We start from the raw sequence: 6,000 nt of genomic DNA on the forward strand, positions 1-6,000 counted from the left end.
ACGCGAAATTGAAACAAAAGAAAACAGTTGACACAAAAAGTGAGATATTGGCTCTCAATCCATTTCTCGACAAAGATGACATCATGAGGGCAGGCGGTCGTCTGGGCGCATCCCTCAACTTAACATATAACGAACGTCATCCTATTATCCTTCCATACAATAGCAGGTTATCTCGCCTTATAACAAAATTCATTCACGAAATATCACTGCATGGCGAAAATCAGCTGATGTTGCGTTTAATTCGAACGCAGTACTGGATTCCGCGAGTTAAAAATATGATCCGATCCATAATCCATAATTGCAAGATCTGCACGATCTATAAAAAACGATCGCAAACCCAACTCATGGGAATCCTTCCTCAGGTACGCACCACCTTTTCGCGTACCTTCACTAATACAGGTGTAGACTTCGCAGGTCCATTTGACATCAAAAGCTTCCGCGGCAGAGGATGTCGCATTTCCAAAGGCTACGTCTGTCTATTTATCTGTTTCGCCACCAAAGCTATCCATTTAGAGGCCACCAATGACCTAAGTACCCCATCCTTTCTAGCAGCCTTCTCGAGATTCGTTGCTAGACGAGGATGTCCAAAAAATGTTTACTCCGACAATGGTACCAACTTTGTAGGAGCTTCTCGATCTTTACGATCAGAATTTAAAGCGTTTATTGCGGATGCACGCAATAACACGCTTTCAAAATATGCCCACCAGGCATTAACATGGCACTTCATACCTGCAGCAGCCCCTCATATGGGCGGACTGTGGGAAGCAGGTGTGAAAAGCTTCAAAGCCCACTTCAAAAAGACAGCCTCTGGCCTTAAATACACTTTTGAGGAGTTTAATACCCTCTTATGCCGAATTGAGTCCTGTCTCAATTCGCGACCCTTAAGTCCCTCTTCAAATGAGCCATCCGATCTAGAGCCTCTCACACCTGGTCACTTTCTGGTTGGCGGACATCTCTTAGCTCCGCCAGAAATAGAAACCAGCGAGAATCCTGCCTCAATTGTGAATCGGTGGCAGAAATTGAAAGCCCTCCATCAAACCTTTTGCAAACGATGGAAAAGGGAATTCCTCATCGAATTACAAAAACGTACGAAATGGAAACATCAAAAACCTAACATCAAGGTAGGGGACCTTGTCGTAATTAAAGAGGACAACCTACCACCAAACGAATGGAGAATGGGACGAGTGGTAAAACTACATCCTGGACCCGACAATCAGGTACGCGTCGTGGACATCACGACCCAAAGGGGACAGGTGACTAGACCACTGGTCAAACTGGTCCTCCTTCCACCTTACTCAGAAGAAACGGAAAAATCCACACCTACACCCTCAACGTAATATCTTAATATCTTCCAATACCTACCTAGTAGAAACAAATCTCACTTCGCGATTCACCCTCTACTAGAAGGTGATTGACATCACCACACTATATAATATAACCTAGCAAATCTAAGAAGCTACAACAAACCCTACAACCTACGAACGATGCAAGTAAGTTCCATAAATTGTACCTATAAAGGGCAGGTGTACACTTGAGGTGACTTGCATAATTATACATATGCATACCTATGTGTACTTTGCATCAAATGTACTTACATGCATACATATATATATTATATATACATATATGATATATATATATATATATATACACATATGTATCTATACTATCCAACGTTAATCACATAAAAATAGGTACCAAGTAACGAAGCAAAGAGAATTAAGATTTACTGTAGAAAATATAATTTATTACATTTAAAAAAAATACAGGTGAAAGCAAAATATTTTTTTTACATATTTTTCGGGCGATAAATTTTAAACTACTTCAAAATCGTCAACTATTTGAACAATGTCAAAGTTTTCAGTTCATTTAAGGAATCTTCAAAAATTTATTAACACCAAATCTTTGTAAAAAATACATATGTTTCATTTACAATTGAATTAATAAAATACATGACTACATTGTTCAAATACCCTTTTAGGCTAATAGAATAAGCTCAATTTTTATTATCTTGCAACACACGTAAACACACCAGATTAATTTTAGTTTGTTTTTTTTTTCGTTTTTCGGCGCGTTTTGGTTGTAGTAGTTTAGTTTGATGATGCGACGTGTCATACTCTCAATACTCTAAGTTAGATAGCACACGCGAATTTCTCTATTCAATGAAAGGAAAAATTAGAATAAATAAAATAAAAATAAAAACATAGCATTTGGTCATACCCTACGAATCGCGCATGCATGGGCGACCGCCTTTTGTGCCGCCCTAACTTGATGTTGATTTCTAGCACCGAATGCACTTTTAGCTCCTTCAATTTATCCTTTAGAGTAAGCACCGCTTTGCCCAACATTCGTCCCACAAATTCGAACAGGCTTCTCTAGGTCAAACGTCTAAAAAGGCACATTTTTACTTTTACAGTCACATTCACGTATTAACATATTTACCTCTTAGCAGCGGCAACGAGGTGATTAAAGATATCCATCCAGCTGGCGGCATCCCAGATAGCTTCAACATGGGATGGTCGTAGTCACATCAGCTTTTCTGTGCTTCAGTAAACTGCGCCTTGGCAGCATTCAAGTTGTGCACATATGTTGATGATGCTTCTGATGGTGTAATTCCATGATTTTACGGCAGATGATTGGTTCCAAATTGATATTGATAATTTTTGCTAAACTGAACATATACGTATATATATATTTTTTAAAAGATTTAATTCTTTTTAGACTTTTCAATCACAAATGTTCAATATTAATATCTACACTACTAGTACAAAATTAAAATTTCCACTTTATAATAAACTCACCTTTAATATAAATAAAAATTTAATTAAAATATAATATGTTGTTCCATGATGATCCAAATGCGGGAACCATACGCAAATTCTGATGGCGCTCTTTCTTTGCCGTGGTCCAAGGCTTACTTGTGGGTGGCCCATCCACTAAATTGCCGTCACTGGTAACGCGTACATGTGGACTTTTTTTTACACGCAACACCGAAATGCCAACAATTACCACTTAACACTTGTGTAATTAATCTAAAGCCCGATCTGAAATTTTTTTTAGCGCGACGATTTCTCACTGGGCAGAAGAACGTCAAGTTCTAACACTACTCACTCGCACATTTGTCACTTTTTTTTTCACATATATAATATTAACCTTTATTCTTTCTTTTCACGACTTTTCATTTTGATCAATATTTATTTAATTTTATTATATTAAATTAAATGCAAAGTTTCTATTTTGTTACTTTCACTACCACTAAATTCTTTTCATACGATAAATGCATGTGTAAGCGATCGAAAATGACGCATATTATTTTCGTTTTACCTTTGATGTGTGACTTGAAACTTTGTGCAAACGTGGTTTCAATCCAGCTGATTGTATGAATATAAATTCGGCAGCTGCCTCCATGGGCCTCAAATTCTCTCCACCTCTTTTCGCCACTTCGGTTACTTTAATGCCCGGATTTTCGCGCTTAATCTGCTCGCGTGCATTGTTGAACCACAACATATATGCGGAAAGAGGATGCTTTGGTTTGTCAGCACTTTTATTTATTTAAAGTCACAATTTTCACTCACGTCAGCGTCACACGCCGTCTACACATGTGAAAAGGAAATGGTGACGGCCATTAAGGAAATTAGGGATTAAGAAACAAAAACAAAAATACCCTACAGGAATGATATAAATGGGTTCCACATTCCAGGGATAGTTTGCGTAAAGTAACGCAAACTATTAGTTTTTCTAACATCATGCACTTATGTATGCAAATGCTACGAAAAATTATATCTATATATATCTTCTCTTCTTTTGCTTATCATTTTGTTCTTATTATAGCCAAAATATAGAACAAAAGAAAAAATATATATATCATGCACACCACGGCAGGACACCTTGTACTTGGTTACGATCCACACATAGCCAAGACACGATCCTCCTATGCGGCGAATATTGCAATGTCCATTAGTATGTACCCACCCCCTGGCGGTGAACATACATATTAAAATGACATTAATATGTGATTGTACCTAATTAGGTAAATTTTTTGTTTTGGGTGGCAGGGTGTCTCATAGGGCTATGAAAATTCCTCATCGCCAAATAACAAAAAAAACTACTAAAATGCCTAGTGCATATATGCATAGTGCATAACAAAAATATATATATTATTTTCCTTTGTCTTCTCCTTCGCTGTGATCAGCACTGCACTGACCAGCCAAATGCACCACTACACATTTTCGGTTAAAAAATTAAATTCAAAATTAAATTCAAAATCCTTTTGTTTGTAAAAAACCAAACAAAGGACTGAGTCTAGAGCGGAAACTAGGCCTTTTCGCCTAGACAAGCAGAGCGGAAACTAGGCCTTTCCGCCTAAACAAGCAGAGCGGAAACTAGGCCTTTCCGCCTGAACAAGCAGAGCGGAAACAAGGTCTTTTCGCCTCAATGAAGATAGGGGATTGGAGACGAGGCCTCTTCAACCCCAGCTGTAGCATGAACGGTGGCGTGCGCGTGGATCGGAAACCAGGCCTTTTCGACCACGTGCGCAACCAACGATAATGCGCCAAAATAAAAGGACGGGCGACAATACACTGGCGACTAGGCCTCGCCAGGTATCACGGCCCTAAATGATTTGTACATAACGAATCAATAAATTTTAATATGATAAATTTTACTTCTTTTCGTGTGCAATAATAAATCCACGTACATAAAATTTCATCTTTGCAGCATTTCAGACGGCACCAGCAGCCTCCGATGTCTCACCAATATACCGAACGTTGGCTGACACCTCCGTCCTAAAATAATCATTGCTTATCGCAAGGGGGCCGGCATGTTTAGGCCGCACCCTAATATTAAATATAAATTTTTAGCCACCCTAATGGTAACTGCGCCTACCGTTCCGACTGTTGCTAACCACCGTTTCCAGTCGCTGCAACGTGAAGGCCGTTAACCCTGGCATTTCCCCGCCGAACAGTTAAAACGTTTACCGTGTTAAACGTTGTTCGGCGAGGTTACTTTCACTTTAATTTTAACTATAACTTTCACTGCGATTGTACAATCAGAAGCAACAGGACGTGTCAGCCAACCAGGTAATAAATTATAAATTACACTTATACTTATACTTAACATACCTCTTTCTATGCATATATCTATGTATTTATTGCAAAATAAATATTAAATGAATATATACTGACACACTGTGCTTTTCATTTTTTATAAAATATATCATCGGAGCGACCGTGGAGGCCCCACATTTTTCAAACCGCCCATCGCGTCGCATTCCGATCGAGAACATGGTCCTTCGAGCCGGATCTTAACGTAAAAGATCCATTTTAAACAGAGCACCAGCAAGTTAAACAGAGCACCAGCAAGCAAAAGCACCAGCAAGCTAAAGAGCACCAGCGAGCATCAAAAGCACAAGCAAGCAAAAGCACCAGCAAACATCAAAAGCACCAGCAAGCATAAAAAGCACCAATCCATCAGCTAAAAATCCGTTCCAGCAAAATCAGGTACGTGGATTTATTGCACACATTTTTTTTTGGTGGAAATAAGCTATTTAAAAAAAAAAAAATTAAAAAGGGTCAACGACTCCGTCTGTCCGAAAACAGACAATACAAGTGCGCGCGGTATTTTCAAGTTAATCAACCATCTAACAGCGCGTTGTTGGGAATTTTTCAATTTTTCTCTTATTCCGTTCCTTTTACTTGTACATTCCCGCTGTAAAGTTGAGTACACAACTACACAAACAACGCCGCAGTAAATTAAAATCGATCCCAGCGCACTTTTTGCACAGGTGTATACATACCGCTGATTATTGTGTGGGTGGCGAAATTCTCGTACATAAATATAAATATATTATCTTTTTGGTCAATAAATATATACAGACATACATAATATACATAATATATATTGTTATTTTAATCTCGGTGGTGCATTTTGGGCTTGGGTCTCGCTGTGAATTCGTCTCCATTTCGCGAAGGAGCATTTTTTTTAATACCGTGTAAGTTTTTG

This window comes from Anastrepha ludens, chromosome X, assembly GCF_028408465.1.
Source record: "Anastrepha ludens isolate Willacy chromosome X, idAnaLude1.1, whole genome shotgun sequence".
Classification (NCBI taxonomy): domain Eukaryota; kingdom Metazoa; phylum Arthropoda; class Insecta; order Diptera; family Tephritidae; genus Anastrepha; species Anastrepha ludens.